The 20,503-nt window shown below is 38.0% G+C and overlaps 1 protein-coding gene across 1 annotated transcript in view; it reads right to left on the reverse strand.

Moving 5' to 3' along the window:
- COL6A5 (collagen type VI alpha 5 chain) overlaps window positions 1-4,400 on the reverse strand; it is a 135,338-nt gene extending 130,938 nt beyond the window's left edge. The window contains exon 1 of the mRNA XM_055295466.2: window positions 4,110-4,400. The gene's annotated coding sequence lies outside the window, so the exon portion shown is untranslated. The remainder of the gene's footprint in view (window positions 1-4,109) is intronic.
- Between the last annotated feature and the right edge of the window lie 16,103 nt (window positions 4,401-20,503).

Here is a 20,503-nt window from a genome sequence, read left to right on the forward strand (position 1 = left end):
ATGGATGACCCAGCAGGAAAGTAGGTATTTTTGCACTATCCCCATTCCTTCTTCTTACTACACTAAATACAGATATAACATTTAGAACTCCAACTGCCATCTTGGGACTACAAGACAATCTTACAGATAGGAGTTCCATGCCAAGAAGGTAGAATAGAAAGGTAGAAAGAAGACTGGGCTACTAATAACCATGTACTGCCTACCTGGGGACTTATTTTACACAAGGAAAATATTAGTGGATGACTTGTTTAAGCCACTGTTTTTGGGTCTGCTATTACTTGCAGCTGAATATAATCATAATTCATATAATCTAGAGAGATATTTCATATGCACAAGAATACACATTTAAAGCACTTAGCAATATTCATATGTAAATAAGTAATTGGTGATTAAAATATAAGAAAATTATAAATTAGCTTATCTATTAATTAAAGAGGTCCTGCAAGACCCTTCTTAGGCAATGTTTTTATGTATCACTAGATTATTACATTATGATTTACTTAAATTTTTGTCTGTTTCCTGATTGTTAAAAGACTGCCCTAGGTGATTAGCTACAAAATTACAATAATCATAACTACTAGCATACATTTAATACATACTATGTGCAAAGCATTTTACATAATAATCTCTAATTCTCACTTCAATTCTGTAAGTTAGCTATAATTATACCCATACCACAGATGAAGAAACTAAGGCTCAAAGAGTTAGCATAGCTTGCCCAAGGGCTTGCAGTCTCTATGAAGATGATGTTCTTCCATTGCACTACAGTGCCTTTCTGAAACTCTAATTCCATTATTCCATTCTCTTCATGTTTCTTATTATTTTCCAAAATAATAATTAATTAACCAAGTGACTTATTTCATCTTGAGAGAGAACGTTTGAGGTGTCACCTGGGACAATCGAATAATGTGGAACGTTACATTGGCCTTTCAGAGACCAAGTCTTGAGTTACAGTATCATCCCAAAGAATGGCGGGATGGATGAGAATTTAAATAGGGAGTATTAGAATATTGGGTAGGCAATTAGAAATCTGCAACATGAATACAGGACATGAATGGTTCCTTGAACTTAAACAAATTCACAACAACAACAAAAAAAACCCCATCAAAAAGTGGGTGAAGGATATGAACAGACACTTCTCAAAAGAAGATAATCCTGTGGCCAAAAACATAAAAAAAAGCTCATCATCACTGGTCATTAGAGAAATGCAAATCAAAACCACAATGAGATACCATCTCATGCCAGTTAGAATGGCGATTGTTAAAAAGTCAGGAAACAACAGATGCTGGAGAGGAAGTAGAGAAATAGGAACATTTTTACACTGTTGGGAGTATAAATTAGTTCAACCATTGTGGAAGACAGTATGGCGATTCCTCAAGGATCTAGAACCAGAAATACCATTTGACCCAGCGATCTCATTACTGGGTATATATCCAAAGGATTATAAATCATTCTACTATAAAGACACATGCACACGTATGTTTATTGAAGCACTATTTACAAATAGCAAAGACTTGGAACCAACTCAAATGCCCATCAACGATAGACTGGATAAAGAAAATGTGGCACATGTACACCATGGAATATTAAGCAGCCATAAAAAAGAATGAGTTTATGTCCTTTGCAGGGACATGGATAAAGCTGGAATCCATCATCCCCAGCAAACTAACACAAGAACAGAAAACCAAACACCGCATGTTGTCACTCATAAGTGGGAGTTGAACAATGAGAACACCTGGTCACAGGGAGGGGAACATCACACACCAGGGCCTGTGGGGGGGTTGGGGGAAAGGGAAGGGAGAGCATTAGGACAAATGCCTAATGCATGTGGGGCTTAAAACCTAGATGATGGGTTGATAGGTGCACAGCACACGTATACCTATGTAACAAACCTGCATGTTCAGCAAACACCACGGCACATGTATACCTATGTAACAAACCTGCATGTTCGGCACATGTATCTCAGAACTTAAACTAACATTAAAAAAAAAAAAAGAATGGTTCCTTGGAGAATGGCAAGTGGCAATGGCTGTGGGTAGTGAGTTGTGTGCATGTTAGGGAAGAGGCCAGAGGAATTTAGGGAAGTACCATAAAGCACCAGGGTTTGATGGGGCAACAAAAATGTTTGCTACTGCCACATGCACCACCAGTGAGCCCTTCCTCATAAAGTAGGCATGCATCTCGTTTTATCTTAGATCCCAACTTTGCCCAGTGCCCAACTCCTCTTCCTTTGCGCTTTCCACTTGCTCAGTGTATACTGGATCTGAGATCCTACAAGATTGACAGGGGCATCATCAAACAAACTGCAATACCAAGAAAAGTACACACTCTAAGTGAATTTGTGCCCTCCACTCTCAGAGCTGGAGGAGTCTGGGTATATGCTCCAGGGTTGAAAATTCTTCCTTTTTGGAAGATGATTTGAACTTGAGGAAGGAAAATCACAACATGAAATACAATGCAAACAAGACATACGTGTCAGCCTTATACTTCATTATAGAAGGATGCTAAGCACATGCTCATTGAATACTTATGAACAATTTCTGCATGTAGCTATGATTCAAGATGGGAAATATTTACAGTGGCAAACTTTATTTTCACAGGCTCGTAACATTGCTAGCAATGGCTCCCAATTTTACTGACATTTGCAAAGTTCTTTTCAAACAGAGAGGTGATTAGCTTTTGAAATCTGTGAAAAAGCCTTTTAGATGTTTTAACTTAATATATATATAATAATTAAATATAAAATCATTGTATTGAATGTTTTCTATGCTTTAATGTATTAATAATAGTTCAATATCATAACCACACAGGGTCCTCCGGGGAACTACTTTAAGATAATGCTAGCAGGTTCCCTATCAAAACCTTACATCCTGCACCCACCCATTGAAGAAAAGGGAAAACTGAGAAATATCTGCAAATAAATTTGCTCCAGAGTCTCCAAATAAGTCAGCAGTGGATTTAGATTTCATATTTTAAGTTAAGCCACTGAAAGGAGAATAATAATAACAACACAAAACCATTTGTCATCAAAGATTAATGGCTCAGGTTCTCAGCAGTGATGAAAAGCCTGCCTCATCTGAAGGAGTTATTTAGAAACTTGGGAATTATCTTCTCTCCTTTAATTCATATGAAATCTCAGGATTCCTACTTATTCTGTTTGTAAATTGTAGCACTGTAAACTTAAATAGAAAAAAATGGAAAAAATCTTGCAGTGTGAATTTTTTCTTAAGGATTTTTGTTCAGAATTCACAAAGTAATATGTATCTTCCAAGATACCTAGCCTGATACCCTACGTTAACAACGATTAATTTCAGAACAAGCAATTGAATACCAAAAAACAAAATAAATGTGATGTATAAAGCACTACATCAACTTGTGAAGATCCTGGTAAGAGGAATAACATGCTACCAGCTTGGGGATCCTGAGAGTACAAAATTCCCTCCAGCACTTTGAAAGAACCTTACCTGGAGACTTGCACACAGTACAAACTCAGAAAGAGTTGTTGAAGCTCTGAGTGCTGTTCTTAGGAAATCTCAAAGATCACAGTTTCGTTTGGGACAGAATAGAATTCCCACAAACCATGAGTGTTTAGAAGTTCTTTTTATAACTGAATACACCCCAGTATCTAATGCCTTTGGCTCATTACCTACACACCCATTACTGTTTATTTGGGGGTTCCCGCATTGGGGTTAGAGGCTCAAATGTAGGACTAAGTGACTTCTAAGGCAGTGCTTCTCAAACTTTAGCTGCATCAGAATCCCGTGGAGGATTGTTAAAATACACAGTCCTTATCCCCATTCCCAGAGATTCTGGTTCAACAGGGTTTGGTGGGGTCCAGGAATTTGCATTTCTAACAAGTTTCAAGGGGAAGGCGATGCTATTAGTCCTTGCACCACACTTCGGATAGCACTGCTCTAAGGTCCTTTCGAATTCTGAGTCTACCTTTCAGAACCTGTCTTAACCATCTGTAAAATTCTTTAGAGCTCAGATTCGGGGGCGTCAACAGGTGCAAATCACCAGAAAGGAGAATCCTTCTCACATCCACCTGTCTACCCGAGGTTTCCTCCCCCGCCTGCCTCAGGCTCCAAGTCCCCGCACCCCATACTTACCCAGCTTTCCCGGGGTCAGGGGACACTCCGGACCCTGAAAACCGCCCCCAACTCTCCAGAAGAGGCTGCACCGAGCGCCTGAGCGCAGTAACCGCGCGCCTCTCGGGCGCCCGCGGCGCAGTTGGGTGGAGCGCGCGCCGGAAGCCCTGGTCCGCCCTGCACAGCTGCAGGTGGATGCCCGGAGCGAACGCCTCGTGCACAGAGAGGCTCTTTTAAGCCGGCGCTGACCCGTGCCCTTGGCCTGGCTCTTCCCTGGGGCTTTTAACTCTTCACAAGCTTTAATGTGAGTGTCCAGAGACGCTCCAGCTGTTTGCTGGCTTTGTTTCAGAGAAGCCGCCGGCTGCCAAATGAACTTGGGGAGTCAGAATTTCTCAGAAACCACGGGCAATCTTTGCTGGCAGCCGAGCTGCGGTCACTTCTACTACTTGGACAGAGGACTCGCCATTTGGCTCCAAGTTCCCCAGTTTCTCAGAGGCAGCCTGCAGAGAACCAGCGAAAATGCCCAAGGAGGAGCAAAGTCCTGGGGGAAGCCCGATAAGAGAGAAAGTAACGCACCCCTGATGCTAAAGGCAGCAGGAGTTTTATCCAGCAACTTCTAGAAAGGGCAGGATGGGGAAATGGAGCAGGCAACAAAAATGAAGATATGACTTTTAGTACATAGATCATAGTGAAGAACTTGGAAAGCATAGACTATTCTCACATGCATGGCTTATTTTTTGTTGGTTTGCACGGACATGTACTCAGGTTGAGATTTTATATTACATACCTGTATATCACCTGCCAGTAAAGGTACTCCTAGCTTGAGTGGTTAAGTTTAATCAATCCATTGCTTCAGCCTGCTAGCTTCTTCAGGCTGTCTGTGAAGAGATATGTTACAATTACTTACACTGATGAAAGTTTATTAAAAGGTCAAGAGGAAACATAAGACATGGGAGCTCACCCTTGCTCAGCAAGAACCCAATTGTGAGATTGCTTCTGAAGTTAACTAGGAAGTTTCTAAGTATGTCTTAGAAAGAATGGGTTGGAAGAATGAAGAGAGGGAAGTGTAATGAGGACTGTCAGGATTTTCTCCTTTTATTATTTAATTTTTTTTTTTTACAAAGAGAACACAAATATGTATAAACCAAAAACTGTTTTTTTTTCTGTTGTTTTTCATTAATAAGAAAAAACTGATGTAAGTTGAAAATGGTTTTTCTAAAAAAAAGTGTATTTTATCTATTTTGAATTCACTTGGAATAGTCAAGGTTATCGGGTGTTCTGCACAGAACGTCCTGAAATCCTGGATTTGAATGCCAAGACTTGCCCTTCGGTATCAATGAGTCTCAGATTTGTCCAGGTTTTAATGGAAAATGTGCCATTGGTCACCAGAGTGAAGCACAGAGAGAGTCTATGGGCTGGAATATCAGGAAGCTAGAGTCTTTTGGGACAAAATATACATCTATTTCACATTCATGCCTGGCCCAGGCCAAAACTTTGCTACTGTGATGTCCACATACCCTCAGTGTGTAAAGATTTATTAATTGAGATGATCTTCCCCAACCAAGAGTAATGCCCCAAGGGAGAAAGGAGGCCTACTTTATACTTCAGGAGAAGGGCGGGGTTTTTTCTTCACGATTAGGGTAATATCCAAATAGCACTGAAGCCAAAAGAACATTGTGGGTTTGTGTTTTGGGGGTTCTTTTGTTGTTTAGAAACTTCTCTAGAAAATATTATTGTAGAAATTTTTTTACTTACAATACAATTATGATTTAACTTTCACAATCATGAAATAACAGTGGCTCCAGGAATCTACAACTTTTCCACAGATTTTAACATTTCCTTTCCTTTCTTCTGCTTATAAAATTCAAACAAGGTTTTCCCTAAATAAATCATAATGTGAAATTTATTCACTATAGAGAATTGCATTTATTCTATTAAGGATATATTAACTTAATTTACTTCAGAAAGTAGAAGTTTGGAGTTTAACATCTGAAGGAATTCAGGCACTAAAAGTGCCAACTTTTCTGTTTTCTAACACAGAATAGAACACAATTGAACTTACATTACTTTATCTGACTTGGGTTTCATTTTCCATTTTCTCTAGAAAATAAAAAGGTATTGAATAAAAGAAAAGCAATCCAGAATTTCAAAAGTGTGGAAAAGACATTAAATTTTTTTCAGGCTTCATCATTAGTTATATTTGCCTTTTATTAACCCAACCTTCACAATCTGTATTTTCTGCAGCTGTTTTAAATAAGAAGATAACATCAGAGTAAAAGATAGCAAATTCTAGTCTACCCTGCACTCGTTGATTCCCACTGCAAAATACTGATGGTATGTCTGAAAATGTGAAAATCATACTATCAGAAATAGGCAAGATGGTTTTGGATGTGAGATGATTTAAATGGAATATGATCAACTTTCTCATTGATGCAATCAGAATTATTAAAAGATAAAATAACATTTTTCTTACGTGTGACTCAATGCCCTTTGGTCATGCCTATATACCAACAGATAAAAAGTTAACAATTAAAATGCATTATCGATAACTGAAGCCAAATACTTTCCTCTCTGTGTACTAAATAATATTGGAATATAGTATACTTTACTTTCTCTATGTTTAAGCCACGCTGAAAATAAGCGAAAATGACTTAGCTACTTGCTTTAAGAAATACTTGCTCCTAATAGACAAGGCTGTGACTAACCAAAGTGGCTTACTTATCTATATCAACCAGCTTGCTCTAGAAGACTTGTTTCAACTGCTTCATCTCCCTGTGTCCAACAATTTAAAGCTATCATGTCATGAACTCTGCCAAACCCAAAGAGTTTTCTGTCTTGCAAAACCCACCTGAAATTCACCCAGATCTAGGACCTAAACTCTATAAATATCCTCCCTGAGTTCCTTTCTGAGACACTACTAAGACTGTCAATGTTGTGTTTACCTATACTGCAGTAAGCTGGATCAACAGGTTTTTCTGATGGTCTTCTGGAAAACGCAACAGTTGGCAGCACACTGTAATCATGGCTTATTACTTCATGTTACAGTATCACAGTGGAAGGTGAAGCCAATAGTGTGTGGATGGCTGGGGGTCGTAGAATCAATAAAGCCTTAATGAGAGGGTGACATGAGAGGTGGGTCTGAAAAAGTCCTAAGTTCAACTCTGCAAGACTGGGGAGCCATGTCTCATGAGGAGAAACCCTCCACCTCCAACAGCAATTGGAACCAGAAAGCAATGTCTGTACTGGATATCCATCCGCTTTTTTTTCGAATTCCTGAAATTACATTCCTTTCCCCCTCCTAGGAAACATTTATTCTATCTCTACAATCCAAAGACAAATGCTGTTTCGCCAGGGTCCCACCTCCCTAGCCACAGTTCTTTGGGGATGGCCCTTGACCCAAGTTTGACCAGTCAGCCCTAGGATCCCAGGTTCAAAAAAGCTGAATTTCCATTCCTCAGAAGATAAATGTGACCCTGAAGGTTGATGGAAACCACATTCCAGTCATTGTGAAAAAAGTATATCTAAGGATTAGAGTTGACATGCGAAGAAGAGAGATGGAGAGCTTCGGGGGTGTTAGAATAGCAAATTCTAGTTATCTTTAATACTCTGTCCTTCCCTCAAGGTGTGCTCATTGGTGAGGAAATAGCCCTCCTTGGCCTAACCTAATTAAGCATGTTTCATTCAATAAAATATAATTGCTATTCACCTAGTTAATCGTGGTTGTATTAGTGAAACCATATCTTACTCATTTTGGTATCTCAGAACCGTCTTGAAGTAACTTAAAAATAAAAGAGCACCACAATAGGAAAAGTAAACAGTAATATTATCCATTTCCATGTGAAATAAAGTGCTAACCACAGGAAACTTCAGAATATCTCATGTCCCACTCAATGAATGAAGTCACATACTTAAGTACACCCCACATACAAGGTTCAACAACCACTGCTAAGCAAGTGGACAAGTTCTCAGTACATCAAGTCACCGAGGAGGGCTTGTAGGAGTAGCTCAAATTTCAAAAAACATGCAATGCCTCAAACCAATGCTGTTGGGATATTAAAATTAATAATGTAAGAAATAGTTAAGGCTAATTCATTGGTACAAGTTAAATCTTAAAGGAGCCACCACCTGAAGGGTTCTGAACCTGTTTTCTGGCTTTGGTTTTATTAGGTTTTGGTGAGGTCAGGCTTGAGATTACATTTTCCCATATGGATTGTGTCTCGAAGCCAATAGAGAGTTTTTTTTTAAATGCATATGTATAGGCCCAACCTAAGGCCAATTAATTCAGAATCTCTGGTAATGGTGCCAGAAATTTGGATATTTTTAGGCTTCAGCATTGATTCATTTGAGCAGGAAGAGTTGAGCAACCCTGGTTCAAAGAAATGATTCACATACTCAAATGTGCAAAACCCTCATTAACAAACCACAATGCCCATTCATTTTGACCTTGTTATGGATAGGTCTTTCCACTGAAATCACTTCCATTATGTGAATCCTGTAACTGCGACTTCTACCTTCGAAAATATCCTGAGTGTTTATTATTATTGCTGCCTAACAAATAAACACTGTCTTGGATGTCAAGAATCCAGAGAAACCAATATAGACCTAGGGATTTATAAACAAGCAAGTAAAAGATGTAAAAGAAATGCCAAGCCGGGCGTGGTGGCTCACGCCTGTAATCCCAGCACTTTGGGAGGCTGAGGCGGATGGATCATGAGGTCAGGAGATCAAGACCATCCTGGCTAACACGGTGAAACCCCGTCTCTACTAAAAATACAAAAAATTGGCCAGGCGTGGTGGCACACGCCTGTAGTCTCAGCTACTCAGGAGGCTGAGGCAGGAGAATTGTTTGAACGTAGGAGGCAGAGTTTGCAGTGAGCCGAGATTGCACCACTGCACTCTAGACTGGGCGACAGAGCGAGACTCCTTCTCAAAAGAAGAAAAAAAAAGAAATAGAAAAAGAAAAAAGAAATGCCAAATGCTTTGGGTCCTTTTCTGCTGATTTTACTTGGTACTCTTGGGAAACATTTCCTGTCTGATTTATTGAGTAAATAAGATCTTTGTTCACATATCTGAATTTTTCATTATTCCTTCCTGAACTACCAAACATCTGTCAAGCATAAGCATGAAATTCTGTAAACATGTCCCTGAAGGATATTAAATAACAAGAAATTTCAAGTCCTCATTGTTAATTCTACTGTATACATCCAATTACTAAAAGATACATTGGCAAGATGTTATGACTTGATGCTCACTGTAATTATTCCAGCTGTATACACCTGAAATTTCGGTGCTGTGCTGCCTTCATACCCTAAAAGGAAAAGCAAGACAAGAAACCATTAGAAAAGGAAATGTGGATAAATCAATGAGTGTTGGTGTTTTGGCCATCACATAAGTCTGAAAGATGTCTTTAGTGGATGGTTAAGAGTTTTTTGTTGTTGTTGTCCTTGTTAGAAAAGATTTTATAAAAAGATTCCAAATGCTTCTCAAATTCAAATGTGTAGAAAATATAAAACAAATGAAATTTCTGTGACTATCACCCAGAAACTTAGGTGAGAATTTATAAAAATAAAGAAAGTTTTAACAATCAAGGTCATAGTTCAGATTTTATGTATTAAATTACATAGGCAATAGAGATCCATGAAAGAGTGCTTTATTTTTTTAATCTGTGTGCTTAGTTTTTAAGATGAGAAAAATTATAGAATGGTAGGATGCTGATATGAAAGACTTAGAAGAAAGAAAAATTGAGGACATGAGAGAGAGAGTTGAAGTAGTCTCTCTGGGGAGGGCAGAGGGGAGGAGAGCTAGAACACAAGTATGATGAATAGCCTTAGAAAAGAGAATTGGCAGTCCACCCACAGGGAGAGAAGAAAGGACAGAGGATACAGGCACACACTCTGTACAGTTGGTAGGCAGGGATGGAAATGTGGCTGTTTTCTTCAGATTGCCTTTTTTTTTTCTCATTGAAACAGGAAGTGAACTCATCAGCTGAGAATAAGGATGGTCTGGAAGTATTGGAAATTTAAGAAGAAAGAAGGTTCTATTTGTTTATTTTATTTATTTGAAGACAGGTTTCACTTTGTTGCCCAGGCTGGAGTGAAGTGGTGTGATCTCAGCTCACTGCAACCTCCACCTCCTGGGCTCAAGGAATCCTCCCACCTCAGCCACCCAAATAGCTGGGACTACAGGCACACACCACCATGCCAGGGTAATTTTTTTATTTATTTTATTTTTTTTTAATTTTTGCAGAGATGAGGTCTTGCTAAGTTGCCCAGATTGGTCTTGAACTCCTGGGCTCCAGTGATCCTCCTGCCTCAGCCTCCCTAAGTGCTGGGATTACAGGTGAGCCACTGTGCCAAGCCAGTAAGGTTTTAAATCATCCTCTAGATCATTATTTTCAAACTTTAATGTGCACAGGAAATACCTGGGGACCTTGTTAAAATGCAGACTATGAGTAAGTGGGCTGGGGATAGAGATCCTGCATTTCTAATCGTCTCTCAAACGTTGATGTTGTGGAACTATGAACTACATGTTGAGTAGAAAGGAGGGAAGAAAAATGTAATTTCGATTTGCTGGGGAGCACCGCTGGTCAACATAGTTGTTCATTCTCTCCCAGCCACATTCATTGCCTGATGCAGGTGGCAAGGATGTGGAGAGCTGTATTTTACCAAGGTCAAGTTTTCCCAGATGAATATGGAGACAGAAAAGAGGGACAAGGAAGTTGAAGGTGCATATAAGGAAACGATTATGATGGTTTCTAGAATCTGAGAAGTGGAGACATGATGGGAAAAGGAGGCAGACTGTGAAAAGGTTACAGGATCAATGGATCATAGATCTCAGTGTGGTCAACAAAACTTGTTGGCTCTGGATACCGGTAGGAGTGAGGTGAAACAGTCAGAGACCCAGATGCTTGGATTCAAGACAATGGAGTGTGCAGCATAGGTAATGACATGGGCCATTGTGGGTCCTGGGAGTATTTAACTGAAGTAGGTAGGATCTTTGTTAAAAGCCAAGGAGCTGAGAAGCCAGGATATTGGAAGGGTGATCCATGTGGATACTGATATCATCAAGAATGAGGGAAGGGGTAGTGATGGAGAGAGTGACTGTGAGCCACGAGCTAAAATCTTCATGAAGTGACTGAAGAATCTGAAGATATCTGAGGCTCAGAGTGGGGATGGTGTAGCAGAATTGCAATGGCATAAGATTAAAAGTTAGGCCATTAGGGAGAAGTGAGAAACATCCTAGAAGCAACAATAAGGATCCTTGCCTCTCTACATGGTGGTATGAGTGATGTGAGAGAGAAAAGACAATTGGCAGTCCTCTCACCTGAGAGGCCTTATGGGAACATGGTTCCTTAGGAGTCCAATGAGAACAAGCAATTGAAGAGAACACTCACAGAGGAGGCTGAGGGCACAGAGGGCGTAGCTGGTGACTGACAGAACTTCAGGAGATGCAGTGAGAGGTTTGGGGGTTTTGGGAGCAGGCAGAAGGTGGAGTAGAAGAATTAGAGAACGTTCAGAGCCTCCTGAGGATGGGAGTCCAGGTGATGTTGGAAGACGTGGAAGTGTTGGCTTTCTGTGGTGGCTGATATGAAAAGGGATAGAGGGCATGATAGGATAGACTGCAAGACTCCAAAGCAGATAGGGTGGTGAGTCCCTGAGTGCTGGGGATGATGGTCTAGAAGCTCTGTGGCCATCTCCTCACGCCTCCCAGTATCAGCACTAGAGCCAGGGAAGGGCTCCAGAATTCTTGGGCACTTCTAATATTTCCTACCCTGTAAGAGTTTGACAGTTTTATTGAGTATAGAGTGAGATGGGTGGCATGAAGTCATTTTACAAATGTAGAACATTATATGTAAAATAAATAAGCTTATTTACTCTTCCCTGGTGTTAATGAATGAATTTTGCTTCTTAACAAGATGCAGTTACATTCTGAAACTTGGAATCTGCTGTCACCATCCTATTAAAAACAATATTACATTTAAAAATAATAATAATAAAAATCAATGGAATTGGTGGGTTAGATCTGTGAGTGACCCTAGAGATGATTTAGCCCAGCTCCTTCATTTCAGGAAAGGTGAGTTTCTTTTGAGAGGCCAAGGAAGAAATATTTGCGCTACAAATGCCTGCCCCTTACCCTTCATATCCAATTTAAACAAAATCCCCAGTCCCATTTTTACTGTTCCTTTCGTGTTCTTCCATCTTTTAATGACAAATATGTATCATAAATATCCCCTTTCGTAAAATCAGGAAAATGATATCAGTCTACAAACACAGGATTGCAAGAAGTACTCCATTTATTTATATTCTTTAAATCAATTCAAATCTTGCTTTTAGCATGCATCTCTCTGGGTTGGGAGGCAATTCACTATTAATTGCTGTGGGCACCTTCTTTTCTATACGACAGCAGAAGCCATGAGGTCTCCATGACACCTGGAGAAGAGGGAAGGCCTTTCACCTCCATGCCCTTGTGGTTGCCCCTCACATCCTCATGTCCAAAACCCAGTGGTCGTCCATGGTCTGGAAACTCCCTGTTTCAGAAATATGACGTGCACTTGTAAATCTTTGTCTAGATGAGAACAAGGTCCCATCTTTCTGAAAATTAAGCAAAATCAAAACTAAAAATCCCATTCTTCTAAGAAAAAACTGGCAGTTCTATAGCCACAGTAACAAATAAATACCAGAACTGCTACTCCATTCAGTGGGAACGTACTTTCCTCTGAAAGCCAGCCAATAAATGACAGCCTCCCACTTTGGAAACCAACCAGTAAGTGGCGAACTCACTCCAGTGAAACTGCTTCTAAGGCTGAGGTCAATCCACCCCTGCCTCTAGAAACAACACAACCCAAAGACGTTTACCAACAACCCGTTGTCAGATCAGCAGTTTGCATTTTTCACTGAGGCCCTGCCTGTGCAGCAGAGCTCTCCCTTATGAAACCAGTAGTAAATTCAGCTTTTAGGTCTGTTACTGAAAGGTAGTCTCTACATTCATCTCTTCTTTTTTTTTTTTCTTTTTTTTATTATTATACTTTAAGTTCTAGGGTACATGTTCACAACGTGCAGTTTGTTACATATGTATACGTGTGCCATGTTGGTGTGCTGCACCCATTAACTCGTCATTTACATTAGGTATTTCTCCTAATGCTATCCCTCCTCCATCCCCCCACCCCACGACAGGCCCCGGTGTGTGATGTTCCCCACCCTGTGTCCAAGTGTTCTCATTGTTCAATTCCCACCTATGAGTGAGAACATGCAGTGTTTGGTTTTCTGTCCTTGCGATAATTTGCTCAGGATGATGGTTTCCAGCTTCATCCATGTCCCTACAAAGGACATGAATTCATCCTTTTTTATGCATAGTATTCCACGGTGTATATGTGCCACATTTTTTTAATCCAGTCTATCATTGATGGACATTTGGGTTGGTTCCAAGTCTTTGCTATTGTGAATAGTGCCGCAGTAAACATATGTGTGCATGTGTCTTTATAGTAGCATGATTTATAATCCTTTGGGTATATACCCAGTAGTGGGATCTCTGGGTCAAATGGTATTTCTAGTTCTAGATCCTTGAAGAATCGCCACACTGTCTTCCACAATGGTTGAACTAATTTATAGTCCCACCAACAGTGTAAAAGTGTTCCTATTTCTCCACATCCACTCCAGCACCTGTTGTTTCCTGACTTTAATGATTGCCATTCTAACTGGTGTGAGATGGCAGCAAAAGAAACTACCATCAGAGTGAACAGGCAACCTACAGAATGGGAGAAAATGTTTGCAATCTACCCATCTGACAAAGGGCTAATATCCAGAATCTACAAAGAACTTAAACAAATTTACAAGAAAAAATCAAACAACCCTATCAAAAAGTGGGCAAAGGATATGAACAGACACTTCTCAAAAGAAGACATTTATGTAGCCAACAGACACATGACAAAATGCTCATCATCACTGGCCATCAGAGAAATGCAAATCATAACTACATTCATCTCTTCTTAGGTACACCTTGTGCTGCCGTGCTGCTTTTTCCTACCTCATGGCCTCAGGTTGCCTTTTTCAGTCTGGAAAAGCCTCCCCCTTTTTCCTACTATTGCCTGTTAGCAGAAGTTCTCAAGTCAAACGTCAGAAACAGGAAGGGACTGTGTCAATCTGAGTAAAATTCACCCCATCTATAGACATTTAAATTAAAGCATTTTAAAGCCATTGTGCACCCCAAACACATTTCTTGCCAGAGTTCTCTATCCACTCTTCTCTTCCCTAATTGTTCCTCAAAGGCACTTGGAATAATCTCTTCACTTGGAATGATCTCTTCAATGAATTTAGGTTCCAACAAATATGTGAAGATCCTTTTATTTCAAGTGGCTTCAAGTTTCAGCCTTGCCAAAAATTAAAATTAAAATTCTAAAATGAATTAAAATCACAGGAATTATCTAGGTCCTGGCTACCTGCTTGAAATGGCAGAAGGAACAAATATAGAAAAATAAACACAATTAATATTTTAACTCATCACACAGCAATTGAACCTTATTCCTTTCAATCTCATTAATTCAGAGTAGCAATAATGTAGACTCATGTCACAAATAAGTAAATATTGCAAAAGAAAACCACATTCTTTGCAAATCCTATTTGTATTCAATTTATTTTCTGGTTACAAATGAGTCCTCTATTTATTAAGGTTGGTTCAAGTAATCTATATGATGGTATGTAGTTAGCTCAGATGATGTTGTAGGTGAAGGTTTTATGTCAATTTTATTTTAGACATTCACCAACAATGGCCTATTTTTGTAGTATATATATTACTCACAACTAATAAGCTTCAACCCTTTTATCTACCTAGTAAAGATTAATCTCACACAGCTAGCTATATGAAAATCAAATAGAAATACAGTAAAATTCAATTCAAAGTTTAAAAAATATATAATATATATATTATATATTATATATCATATATTATATATTATAGTTATTCACCACGTGAACTCTTCGTATGGCTGCTTCAGTGCCTCATGGCATGGCAGCTGACTCTCTCCAGAGTGAGTGACCCAAGAGAGCAAGGCAGAAGTGAGATATCTTTTATGATTTTACTGCAGAAGTCACACATTATCTTTTCCACAATATCCTAAGTTCCATATATGTCAGCCTCATTCAAAATGGGAGAGAGCTACACTGAGCACAAATACCAGAAGGTGAGAATCTTGGGCTGGGTGGGGGACAGTTATCTTGGAGGCTACCAGACATTTAAAAAATGTTAACACAAACAAATGTAAAATTATAGCCACAGTAAATAAGTCTTCACAGACTTTGTGAAGATATATTTAGTCTTTATTCTAAGAACATTGAGAATTCATCAAAATATTCTAATTAGGGGTAAAAAGTTTATCTTTTAAAAGATCACACTAGACATTCTGCCTTGGGCAGTGTGTGTGTACATATATATGTGTTTTATATATAAACATATTTTATATATAAAATATATATATACAATATATATAAATATGTATATATTGCTATATTAATTTGTTTTCACACTGCTATAAAGAACTGCCCAAGAGTGAGTAATTTATAAATGAAAGACATTTAATTGACTCACAGTTCTGCATGGCTGGGGAGGCCTCAGGAAACTTACAATCATGACAAGAGGGGAAGCAGGCACATCTTATATGGTGGCAGGTGAGATTGTGAGAGAGAGAATAGGAGGAACTGTCAAACACGTAATAAAACCATCAAATCTCATGAGAACTCACTATCGTGAGAACAGCATGGGGGAACCACTCCCATGATCCAATCACCTCCCACCAGCTCCCTTTCTCAATATGTGGAGATTATGGGGATTACAATTCAAGATGAAATTTGGGTGGGGATAAAGAGCCAAACAATGTCAATTGCATTGCTGGGCACACAAAGAAGTACAAAAAATCCCTAAGGGCTAGCAAAAATGAAGAGTAAGCAAAAATTACAGAGATAAACAAAGATGGACAGAACATAGCACTTCTGGGAGCAAAAATCCATTTTAGGAACCCAGAGTTTGAGGGATTAATGGTTGGCTGATTCAGGGAATGGGAGAGTAGCTCTTAGACTACTCAGGAGTCACTTGAAGAGGTTGTTGAGGAAAATACCCATCTGCTTGCAAAGAGAGCCAACATGGGAAGCTATCTGTTTCTGCTCCTTTTCTGGGTTATATCTGTATATAAAACAATAGACTTCCTGAGAAATGATATTACAGGCTTGCTCTGATACAAATCTGAGATTCAAATTTATACTACCTCTGCCTAGGTAATCCCCAGAGCTACAAGTTAAATTAAAGTGGTTTCAATTTAATTACTATTGGATACCCTGCAGAAGCAAATGCAAATTCTTTCTAGAGATAAACATTCTCAGTCCAGAACTATCAAGTAGTCACAGACTCAAGTAATTTAAATGTGAATTAATGAACAAAATATACCAAATAAATGAGTTAAAAGGTGCCATGAGGAGTGGGCGGCATAAATAATTCTTTTAAAAAAACAGACTTTGGATATTAGGATTACCAGTTAGAGAATATGAAATAAGTTGTATAAAATATTTAAAGGAATTATAGTTGATTAGGCAGATTTTAAAAAGAACCAAATAGAACTTCTGGGAAGAAAAATGATAATCATCTCAATCAAGGAATTAAAAAGCAGTTTGGACACAATAGAACAAACAGTGCATTGGAAAAGAGAAATTAAGGAATTACCCAGAATGTAGTACAGAGAACTAAGGAGTGGTGAAATATATATATAAAAAAATGTTAAGAGAAATGGAGGATAAAATGGGAAAACATCTAGTATATATTTTCAAAGGATTAAGTAGAAGAAGAAATAGTGGCTGAGAATTTTCTAGAAATAATGAAAGATATACATCCACAGATACGGGAAGCACAACATAAACCAAGCAGGAAAAAAGAAAACAAATTCACACCTGGACATGTTGTAATGTAACTGCAGGGTACCAAAGACAAAGAAACTCTTAAAGGCAGTCAGAAAGAAAGAGCCACTAAACAGAACAATAATTTGACTGAAAACAGCTTTCTCATCAACCAAAAAATGGAATCCAAAGACAATGAAATAATATTTTCAAAATGCTGAGAGAAAACTATGAACCTAGGATTCTCTATCCAGCAAAATTGTCATTTAAGACAAAGGGTGACGTAAAGATTTTTATCGTCTAACAAAAACTAAAAGCATTTACCACCAGCAGACCAGAGGAACTTCTCTGAGGAATGTACTTTGGAAAAAAGATAAATTGTTTTGAGATGCAAGAAAAAAGAGCACATAGATACGTTATAGTTAGTGTTTGTGGGTTCAGCAATACATTCATAGTTGTTCCTTAAGCAAAAGAGAGAATTTTAAAACAAAGATCATGGTGGGTTAACGATGACAGCATGTCATGAGTCCAAATTATGATTTATCCAATTATATGCACATGAGATTTGAAGCTGGGGTGGAAAGGTCAGCAAAAAGAATGGTAAATACATAGGCAAATCTAAACAAATATAGACTGCATACAGCAATAATAATGTCTTAACTTGTGAATTTAAAAAGTAGTATGATAAATCCCAAATTGGACATAATAGAAAATGATAGCATATAAACCAGAGAGAATGTGATTAGGCTGTTATGTTTTGTTTCTGAAGAAAATAGAAATAATTAATTGTAGACTTTACATTAAGTATACATATTCTATTTTAAGAATAACAATGAAAAAAATAGAGTGCATAATTTCCAAACAATTAGAGGGAATAAATGAAATTTTTAAAAATACATTATTATATCATAGAAACAGTAAAATACTGTTTTATAACATATATAGAATAAAACACATTTATTATGTTAACAGTATTATCTCTGAAGCCATACAATAAAGTGGTTAAGAAGATAGGAACTGGAATCAGACAGCCTGGGTTCAAATCTTACCCCCAGAACTTGTTAGCTGTGTGTTCTTGAGCACATCTGTGTTTTCTGTTTCTCAGCCTTCTCATTTGTAAACTAGAGATTATAACAGTATATATCTTATAGGGTTGTTTCATAGTTAATGAGTTAAATGTAAATTCTTAGAACAGAAACTGGTATAGAGTAAATGCTCACAATATTGCCAAGATTTTTGTAAAAAAAAATGGAAAAAGGTACAACAATTTTTATATGTTTGCTTATATGTATCTCTAGAAGATTAACAATTAACTAATGAGTGGTTGTGAGTAGGGGGAGAGAGACCTAACACTGAAAATCCTTTATTCCTTTGGATCCATGTAAATTTACCTATTTAAAAATTAAGTTACAAATTTACTAAATATATTTAAATAGATTCTAATTTTTAAAGAGCTCACTTGTATATTAAAGTAGGCTCAGTGCTGTAACAACTGGACCCAAACTCAATAGAAACGTGTAACTGGTTCAGGTGTTTCCAGGTACTAGAGCATTCCCTCTTGCTTTTCCTCGACCCTACTTAAACTTTTAAAAATCTTTCCTTTTATTTTATGTCAATAGTTTTTGGAGAACAGGTGGTTTTTGGTTAAATGGATACGTTTTTTAGCAGTGATTTCTAAGATTTTGGTGCACCTGTCACTTGATCAGTGTACACGGCACCCAGTACATAGTCTTTTATTCCTCACCCTCCTCCCATTCTTCTCCCCCATCCCCAAAGTCCACTACGTCATTCTTATGGCTTTGCATCCTTGTAGCTTAGCTCCCACTTATAAGTGAGAATGTACAATATTTGGTTTTCCATTCCTGAGTTACCTCACTTAGAATAATGATCTCCAACTCCATTCAAATTGCTACAAAGGCCATTATTTCATTCTGTTTTATGGCTGAGTATATCCCATGATGCGTATATACCACATTTTCTTTATCCACTCATTGGTGGATGGGCATTTAGGTTTGCTCCACATTTTTGCAATTGTGAATTGTGTTGCTATAAACATGCACATGCATGTGTCTTTTCCATATAATGATTTCTTTTCCTTTGGGTAGATACCCAGTAGTGGGATTACTAGATGAAATCATAGTTCTACTTTTAGTTCTTTAAGGAATCTCCATAATGTTTTCTATAGTGGTTGTACTACTTTACATTCCCACCAGCCATATAAAAGATTTCCCTATTCACCACATCCAAACCAACATATATTATTTTTTGATTTTTTAATTATGGCCATTCTTGCAAGAGTAAGGTGGTATCTCATTGTGGTTTTAATATGCATTTCTCTGATAATTAGTGATGTTAAACATTTTTATATGTTTTGGGGGTGTTTGTCTATTTTCTTTTGAGAATTGTCTATTCATGTCCTTTATCCACTTTTTGATGGGATTGTTTGGGTTTTTTTCTTGCTAATTTGTTTGAGTTCCTTGTAGAGGCCTTTTATTAAATTATCTTCAAATTATCTGATTTGAATGTGTCATCAAAGACTAAGCAAAGTAAAAACCATCAACTTGGGGGTGATTGGTGTGCCCAATAAGATGTGACTTTTTACCATGTCTTTCATACAAGTCTCATCCTCTGGTGTCTCTGGTGGTTAAAAGGACACACATCAGGTTTTTTGGCTTAGCTATGATTGGCAGCTTTTCCCAGCCCATTTGCCCCTAAAAACATAACATTGGGCAATGACTTAGAAATTTTTAAGATGAAAATTGAAGGACATTAAAAATTTTTTAAATTTTTGATATTCTTCCATGGTAGTAAAGACAGAAATAAGACTTTTTATCATGTGTTTACATATGACATATGCTTTGTCTGTGTGATACATTTTATACTGTTATAGATACAATACAAAAGGTTGAAATAAATACATACATCGTTCTTTGAAAAACTAAAGACTGTTGGCACCTTGAAAGAGGTAGGAAACAGTCTCAGGTTTAATTAGGGAAGACATCTCTCTGCAGTAGCTAAGCTCATGGTGCATGTTTATCTATGATTAAATGTTTTAGTCAGGAAAATTAGAAATGCCAATAGTGTAGAGCTAAGTATGAGTTGCCAGAATAATTCTGAGTGTAGCTAAACTGTAGTAAATTAGTAAAAACTATTCATCCCAATATAACTGAACTAAATTAGTGATTTACTAAGGAAAAGTATTAGGGAGAAAATAGCACAAAATGTGCTTGGAGAGGTAAGCCAGGGCCAATATCGTGTAGGCATACTACAGACTATGTTATAGAGTTTGGGCTTTATCGAACACATTGAGAAATTATTGAAGGGTTAGATTTTGGCAGGAAAGTGACATGATTCTATTTGCATTTTAAGAAGAATGCTATGGCTGCTTTGTGATAATTAAATGGAAGCAGAGAAACCAGACTGGAGGCTATTGCAGTGGTCACCATTCAGAGGTGATGGTGACTTGGACTAGGGTACTGACTGTGATAACAGAGGAGAGTAGCCAGAGCCTTACTGTAATTTGAAAATAAAATTACTTTG

This window comes from Symphalangus syndactylus, chromosome 10 (genome assembly GCF_028878055.3).
Source record: "Symphalangus syndactylus isolate Jambi chromosome 10, NHGRI_mSymSyn1-v2.1_pri, whole genome shotgun sequence".
NCBI lineage: Eukaryota > Metazoa > Chordata > Mammalia > Primates > Hylobatidae > Symphalangus > Symphalangus syndactylus.